This window comes from Passer domesticus, chromosome 3 (genome assembly GCF_036417665.1).
Source record: "Passer domesticus isolate bPasDom1 chromosome 3, bPasDom1.hap1, whole genome shotgun sequence".
Taxonomy (NCBI): domain Eukaryota; kingdom Metazoa; phylum Chordata; class Aves; order Passeriformes; family Passeridae; genus Passer; species Passer domesticus.
The window spans coordinates 119,051,624-119,060,620 of record NC_087476.1 but is presented as its reverse complement, the minus strand read 5'-3'; positions in this window follow the sequence as shown (position 1 = coordinate 119,060,620).

Below are 8,997 nucleotides of genomic sequence, written 5' to 3'. Positions count from 1 at the left end.
TAGGAATGCTGCTGGAATGCTGCACCTGCTATTGAGGGCTACTCTTGAAAAAAAAAAGAAGTTTAATGCAGGGAAAGGATCGGATGGAAGAATAAAGCAAGTTTCCTTTTAGAAAACATGTAAAAAGTTAATTATTGCTAAAAATTCAAGTGTTGAGTTCAGCCAGCAGCTCCAAAAGATATTGGGAAAGAAGAAGGCATAGATGTGTAATCCTATGTGAAACCAGGCTAAAAATCACTGCAAAATAGTCCAGGTTTGTTATTGCTCTTATTCCCTCTGTTTCAGTGGAGTCAAACTAAGAGCTGAAGGAAGGAAGCTGGAGAAGCCTTCTCTGCCTCCATGTACCCCTGGGTAGTTGTCCAAGTCCTTCCCTGGACGGAAAGGCCTCTTTGCATCCCTTAGTCCAGAGCCCAAAACGTCAGTGCTGCCTCTTTAACTCCCAGCTGGAAGTTTGTGATAAGGAAAAGCAGGAAACAACCTCACAAATAAACAAAGACATGTTCAGGGTGGATCCACATCCACCTCAAAAGGGAGACTTTCCATTATGGAATGTACCTAGCAATAATCCATATCTGCTTTTCACAGTAAAGCCATATTCACTCAATGTATTTTTGCACTAAAGTTCATCAAAGCTCCCAATCAGATCTTTAGTACAGCCCAGAAAAGCAAAGGATAATCTCAGTTTCCATTGCAGGGCTGTTGATTGGAAATATCTTATTATCTCTCCATTAATTAAACTAAAATAAAGGTATGACTAATATACTTTAGTTGTTCACATAATGACAAATAGGAAAAAGTAAGTTTATTTTCATTTTTAGCCATTCAAAAATGCTTTAAAATGCATCTGAGACCTCTGAAAAGCAAATATAAAAATTCACCTGCTTTCCTTTTTGCTTAAATCTCAAGAGATTTTAACCTACCTCCTCTACAGGAGGATCTGGTTTGGCAATGCAACGAGGCAGTAGTGCAAGACAAGAGAAAGACATTCACCTTCTCCCCTAATTCCACAAATCAACAGCACTTCAGGAAGCCATGGAGAAATCCACTAGTCTATGTTGCAAAATGCCTGGTGTTATCTGGCTTTTTAGGCTTTTGGAATTCAGATCTGCACACAAAGTGGAAAACAAAGCAATGTGCCAAAGAGGAAACTCTTGTTAGGAGAGGGGACGTGGAAATGGAGCTCTTCACCTCTGGGATGAACCCTTCAGGTCGTGATTGAAGCACAGCAACACAGGAGGGTGGAGAATCCTGCAAAGCCAGGCCTGGGGTTGTATCTGCACTGTGCATAAACACAGAGCTTCACTTTGCTTCCATACTTAGGACTTTCCATAAGGCATTGATTTCATTCTAAAATATGGCTTTTACATAATCAGTACATTCTGTGCAAAATTGGTTAACTCTGTGCCCTCAAAAATATCATGCACTTACCAGCATATAAATCCCAGGCCTTGACATCCAAAGAATGCTTGGCAGATCCAGCAAGAAGCACAGCCAAGGGAGAAGTCAAAGGTATTTGTTAGGTTTCCAGCCAGCCAAGAATATTAACACCTTGCCCAAATGTAAAAGGAATAAGATTATTGTGGCGCATGTGAAGAAGTGATTTAAAGACAGTTTTTATATGTTCTGCAAAAGATTTGTGTGCTGGGTTGGCTTTGAATGCACTGTCATGGGAAGAACACTCCAAGAGCTGCAAGTATTTTTTCAGAGCCCTGGCTGGGCTTGGTAACCTCATCTCAGGACAGGGCCCTTTTCATTTGTGCACATAATGGAATTATCTGGAAGCCAGGAGTGCTGAAAGGGAGAGAGATGCTCCCAGGTGACAGCCTGCCTTATCTCAGCTGCATTTCACTGAGTGTCTCTTCAGAAAACTGCCACTGACAAAATCCTTTCCAGTGCCTTGAACCAGAGGAAAATGGGAGTGGAAGGGATGGCAGAGCACTGCTATTCCTAGGGCACACCCAGACCAGTGTTTGAGATCCTTCTTTTGACAAGCCTTCAGTCACAGCCTTCCCAGTGCTCCCTCCCTTCTCTATGCACCTCTTCTGCTTTTCCAGTTCTAAAAGTTTGCCCTAAAATCCAGCCCAAATGCTGGCACACCCTAAAGCAGGACAGTGGGATTTTCACACTGGATTGGCATCCCCCAGATTTTTACTAGCATTACTTCAGAGTGGTTTTGCACCAGCTGAAGGGCTCAGCCGTGGGCAAGCAGAGCCCTGCAGAATATCCCCCCAGCCTTGGCAGAAATCAGAACACTTTTTCCTACAAGTTCAGTACGGATCTCTCAAAATCCAGGCGAGATTTGGGTGGATTTTGCAGGCAAACACTCTGGGAGCAGCGAGGGAGCAGCGTGTCAGCTGCAGGGCTGGGAGGAGCAGAGCCCTCGGTGCCAGGAGATAGCAGAGGCCACGGGGCTGGCCCCAGCCCACTGGCCTCCTTCCCACTCCTCAGAGCCAACAGGTCTCCACCCAGGACATAGCTTGGGACTTCCCACCCTTTTCCAAAAGGCCAGCAGCCTCTGGGGTTTATAGTGAAGCTCCAGAAAAGATCCTTGTTTCATCTCGGCCACTACTCAGAGCCCACGGGACAGCATTGCCTCCTCACAACAGATTTTCCAGTGGTTTCCCAAATTATTTCATTGATTTTGGCATATTTCAAGGCATCAATATAATTCTCATGTTTGGAGGAAAAATGTGATTTCCTTCCCTTCCCCCTGCCTCCCTTCCTGTGTTACATCATTGCTGCCTATGTCCAGGCTGCAGGACAAATCCCCTGTCCCCAGTAGAGGCCTGAAGGTCAGGATCAGCTTCCTCTCAGCAGCCAATTCCCACAGGGAAGGCTGGAAATGGGAGCAAGCAGGCAGAGAGTCAAAAGCACCTTCTAGAATCATCTGGTCCCTGATGACCTTGGAACTCCAGGAGAGATTTGGAGCCCCTGAAGATGATCCCTCCTCTGGCATTTCCAATGATGCTCATGCTGCCAGGCCAGGCTTGTGCAGCAGAGAGGAGCCAATGGAACTGATTCAGCTGCCACCAAGTCGGGAAAAGACTTTCTGCTCCTTCCTGCACTTTCCCATGCTCATGGAAAGCTGACTCTCTAAGGAACAGCATTCAAGTGGTGGTCAAGCAAAGGAATGTAGAAATGTCAGGACTGAAGGAACAGGGACTTCACAATTAGGAATATTTGCCTGAATGTCCCTCTTCCATAGGCCACAACGTTCCCCATCATCATTTCCTTCCCCAGCTATAAATCCTGGGCAAACTGGATTACATCTTAGTTAGGTTTGTGTTCCTTAGAGATTTGGAGGTTCCAAGGGGAAGAGAATTCATTACTCATTCATTATGCAGCCTATTACATTTTTTGCAGTGATTACTTACCCTCCTTGGTGAAAACAAAAAACCCCTGAGAACAAATAAAAAATACCAAACCACTCCTCTGACTAATGCAACTTTCCAGTGCTCTCCCACCTCCGCAGATGAAGAGCTGCTTGTGCAATTTGAATTCAGCCCTCCCTGTGTTATGAACTATTACACACTATTTTTCCCACTGGGCCCCAGCCTTCTTTCTGTCTCCAGGAAAAATGATTCCTAATAGCAACGAGTAGACACTCTGTTTTCTCTCCATTTTTCTACATGTTACTTGATGCCTGGCTTTCTGCTCTTAACTCTGATTTCTCATCTCTGTGCTGGTTTTTGGGTTGGTTTTGTTTTTCCTGGTGCTCATGACTAACACCCTGTTGTTTCCTAGCCCTCCCTGTCAATCCTCATTATTTGGCTTCCAATCCTTACCCCTGTTTATCTAGTCAGACTCAGCCTCCATGAGCCTGTTTCATTCATGCTGATCTACTAAATTCCACTCCACCAGACCTCACCCTTGCACTGATACATGCCTGATAGTGCTGTCTCCTCCCTCCTCTTTCAAAGTCAGGGGCTGCCTTGCCTTGCTGGCTGCCCTTCAGGAACATCTGTCACCCCTGGACCAGGCCATTCCTTGCTCAGTGCTCAGCCCAGTTTTACTCAGAGACTCACCCAAGATCTATTTTACCACAGAGACTCTTTCCTGACAAACTCCAACAAGGCTCTTCCTGGTAAAAGGTGGTGTTATTGAGGTTTTATAAGCTCTAAATTTGGGTTACTTTCACAGATAAGGCCAATCACACCTACGGTAACCACCTTCCAAAAGAGCAAGTCAATGAATTTTAACCAAGCTATAAAAAACCAAATCATATACGTGGGACACACCCAGTTATGAGGAAGAGCTGAAGTAGTTTTGTTGAAAGTTAAAAATCCACAGCAAAAGCAAATACAACCTGAGCCTGACACTGAGGGCAGGATGCTTCAGTCTGAAAAGTTCAAATTCAAATTCACAAAAATTCACAAGCTACTGGAAAAGGGGACTTGGAGCTCTCAGCCAATGTGTCTGTGCCATTTATTGGCACAGGCACCTGAATTTTCTATAATATGTCTTTTCAGCAGCTGAAGCTTTTGGGACACATCAATGTCTTAAGACAGTCTCTGCATGCAGCTTTTCCTTTTGAGATGCTCTATCAGATACAGTTTTTGTTGAAAAAACAAAACTTTGTCCCCACCCTTCTGATCTCTGCTCTGCTGCAGCCATTCCCATTCAGTTATCATCTCCAGAAAATTACAGGCAATTAATTCCACCAGGTGTTCCCCTCTCCTGCAGCTCTGTTTAGGAAACACTCAGCCATGTCAAGTTCTTTTGGGTATATTTTCACTGCTCAGAGCCAGGCCCTGTGGCTCTCACACAAACCTGCTCTTCTGTCCACCTCCAGTGATGCAAGAAAGGATTTTCCTTAACCAAAACCAAATCTCCAGCCTTTCCTCTTCCAGAGAGAACAAATATAAATGGATTGCTAAGCCTAAAAGTCCATCACTGATGTTTCCTAGGATGGGAACATTTATTTATCTTCTAAGATCACAGCTCACCTGTAAATAAAGAACACTTCTGAGCAAGCTAATAAACCTGCAATTAATACTCAGGAATTGTCTAAGGGAGCAGACTGAGTTATTCTTACAGTCAAAAGAGAAAGATGGAAGAGTAAATGATATTTAACCCCCAGGCAGCCCGTTGAGCCAAAACCAACTCAGGCTATGCTAGGGAACAGCAAAGTTGGGGGAGGAATGGCCTAGCCATTGAAAACAGGCCTCATGATCCAAATTAATGCTGGAACAATGTGTGGGCTCACACAATGTGGATGTCCTCTGTGGATCTGGATGTATCTGTGACACTGACCTGGCATGCAAAGCTCTGAGATCCTCTATCTTCCACTTCAGTTCAGGCACAATAAATCAGTCACAGTCACGCACCAAACACTGAGGAAATGATTAAGAGGTCTCCACACCCTATTTTCTCTCTCTTTTTCCTGACTAGAGCCTCCAAAGTCCCTTTTAGTCCCTCAAACTAATTGCAATAAGATGTCCTGTCATCGCAGAGAAATACGTGCATTAAGCATCTGCAGGATTTCTGCTCCACGTTCCAGAAGGAGTCCCATGGCTCTGCAGCACTCCCAGGGATAAAGTGAGCCTTCAGTCATCAGAGACAGCACCACAGATCCATAGGCTTTGAGAGTTGTGGATGTTGGGATGGACAGACAGCTCCTTTAAGCCTAGCAGAGGCCTAGCCAAGTGTTAAAAATAATTTGCTTTAAGCTAGCAGTCAGCCCTAGTGATCAATTCATCATCTTAGTTCCATAAAGTTTTACCACTCACTGCATGGGAGTCTCTGCACATTAGTAACTGATATTATATAAATATATCTATATCTATATTCTGATATTATTAAGCCTGAGATTCAGCACAAATCTACCAGGCTACTCACACTCTGGTCAAGTCAGGTGCTCCTTTGGGGTGGCACCAGAGGCTGGACCACTGAGACACTGCACACACCCATTTTACTCCAAGGAATAAAGTGTACATGGAAATTGGAGAGCAAAGCAGCAAGGCTGGCAGCACTGAGCTCCTCTGAAGTTTCACAGCTCTGAAGGGAAGGTTTTCAAGGGTCCCACATAATTCAAAGTGATGTGATTTTTTAATTGCTGCAGAAAAAGCTCAGCACACAGACATATGCCTTCAGATCCCTGCTTTGCTCCTGTCCCCAGATATCATCAACACTGCCATGAAAGAGCTGTGAACTGGAAGAGCAATGCACACATTGAAATGGAAATAAGGATACAATCATCTCGCCTGGCTCCAGGAGCTATTACTTACCCCCAGTGACTTCTGAACCTGTGGAGGCCTTAACAAAGGGCAGGGCAGAAGCGCTCAATTCTTATGGACATGTGTTTACCCTGCAGATGTATTGGGATGGCTCCAACTGGTGTGGTAGGAAGGATGTGGGATAATTTACAATAAAGAAGTCAAGTGTGTGCTGTTCCTCTAATCTCTGCTCATTGGCCTCAGATCCTGCTGTCCTGGATGCTCAAGAGCCCTGCCTTACCCTCCCGGATGCTGGAGTGCCTCGAACTGGGATGGCATTGTGGGAATCTCAACTGTGGGAACAAGAACCTTCCTGCAATGAAAGGCACTCCTTGGGCAAGGAGAGCTGCTCTCACTGGTGTCTCCTGGACAATGCTCATGCTATACTGGACCAACTCTGCATGAGTCTGAGCAGCTTCACTCCCACTGAATTCCATGGGAGTCACTCCACCTGCGGCAGCCTTGGGTTTTCTCGGTGTCTCTGCCCCAGCGCTCCAGGAATGTGCTGTCCTCCCCTGAAGGTGTCACTCCCACTTGGACTGGCTCCACTGCTGCCCAGAATTCCTCATTCACCACTGGCTGTGCCTGCCCCTGCCCCCCCAGCGTTCACCTCCCCAGCCTGCCTCCCTGCTGCACTGTGCCAGGAGCACCCAGAGGTTCTCCTGCCTGGCTCAGGCACACATCCTGGGGACACGATTCCACCCCAGTGTCACTTGCTGTGAACACAAAGACTCTCACTGACTCTGACAGTTACTTCCTTTCATGTCCAGGACAGCTATCTCTCCATTTCACTGGTGTCAGTCTGGTTCAGCTTTCATGTTGAATTCAAACCAGAAGTGCACTCTGCCCAAACAGTTAAATCCCAGCCACATTCACCTTTGCCTCCACTGATAAGGCTTCACATCATTCTAATGCACAAGAAGCTGCTCCAAAGATGGATCCATTCCATACAGACTTTTCTTTTAATTTACCCAGGTGCCCTTTGATCTTGTGGATCTCTGTATTTAATTATGGGAGCTGAACGAGGTTCATATCCTATCTCCTGGTGCACTTTGCTCAGTTCTGGCTTTTCTTTTTGTGTTTGGGGAAGGAGAGTGCAATTCTTGGAAGCACAGCTCTTTAATTTTAATATACTACAAGTGCAAGAGTAAGCTCACCTTCAACTGCTCCTCATTGTCAATGCATGAACAAACAACTGGCAGGGGAGGGAGAACATTGCAAAAAGGTACTTCTAGATGGATGTGCTCAGCAGCCATAAAGGACCTCAGTGATTTCCTGGGGCACAAAGGCCTTGGTGGTACTGCTCTGCCATTTCCAATCAGCATAAATGAAGTACTTGACAATTCTCCTTGACTGCTGAAAAATAATAATAAAAATATTAAAAACAAAACAGAACTAGGAGAAAGAGAAGTTTATGTTACACCCCAAATTTGCAGTCCAGAGCACGGAAGGAGAACTGTCACTTTGAAGTGAGCGGAACATGTAAGAAGTGGGATGCAACAGAAATTAAGCTGAGAAAATTCCTCTTCTTGCATTTGTGCCTCTGCCTCTGGTCTGACTGAGAGTCTGACCTCTTCTATTTGTAGCCCAGAACATTGCAGGGTGCACTGACAGCAGTGTGATCATGACAGACTTAAATTATCACACAGGCAGGTCAGGACTTTGATCATGGATCTTCAGTGAGATGGAAACACTCCACAGAAGCCCAGGCCAGCTTCATGCAAGCTTTGTACCACCAGAAGATACAGGATTGAGGATTTGGCCAAAGAGGTTGGATCCCGAGCTGGAGAGCTTCTCATTTCAGCACAGCAGCTGCACTGTGGAGTTCACTTTGGGCAGGATCTTCCTGATCCTTGTGGGCAGTGCCAGGCACTGGAACAAGGCAGCCAGCCACTGTTATCAGTGCAGCAGTCAGTGCTCTGCTCCTTGGCTAATTAGCTGAGCTAGTACCCCCCTCAGATGACTTATTTTTAGTCCTTGCCTGGAGGGAACTGAGCCTTTAAGAGGCTCTGGAATGGGTCAGCTGGAACAGGCTGTTACATTATGTATGTGGAAGCTGTGCTTGGCAATATCCATGGGCTGGGACTGAGGCACCTGCAGAACCACCCTCACCTGTGCCTCTTAGCTGGTGTTGCAAGCCACCACTGAACAGCTCCCTCCTTGTGCCATCCTAACTCACCACAGGGATTTACAGTGTTCCCTGACGGATAAAACCAAAATCTGTGTCTAAAATTAAGCTTCTGCATTAGCTATGCATGGTATAGCTCATTAAAAATGGATCTTCCTTTCAAGCTCTGACACATACATAGGGAAATATATTGCTCCATGAGCACAAAGTACTGGAATAAAATATCCATGTCCCTGTTTCAGCACAGGACTACGGAATGTGGTGGCTACAACAGCAGATTTGGCTGTCCTGCCACAGATTGTCCCTGCTGCTGGGTTATGCTTATAAGGCCCTTGGGAAGGTGGAGGAAGTGAGGTCAGTGAGTGGCTGAGTGTCCTGTGGACACTGAGTCCCAGGCCATGGGAACAAGCCTTTGTCCCAGAACAATCCAGCTTGGACTGCTGCTCCTTTGAAGGTCACCCAGAACAGGAGAGCAGCAGCGCTGGAGAGCAGCCAACCTCTGCAAGCAGAAAACAGTCACAGGTACTAAAGAGAGTTTTGCTATGGAATAATGAGCTCACAAACTTTTTCCTCCAGAGCCAACAAGCAGGGCTGCAAGGTCAGTCACAGCAGAGCCCTGTGCCACAGCCCTAAAGGCAGAGGTCTTCTCACTCC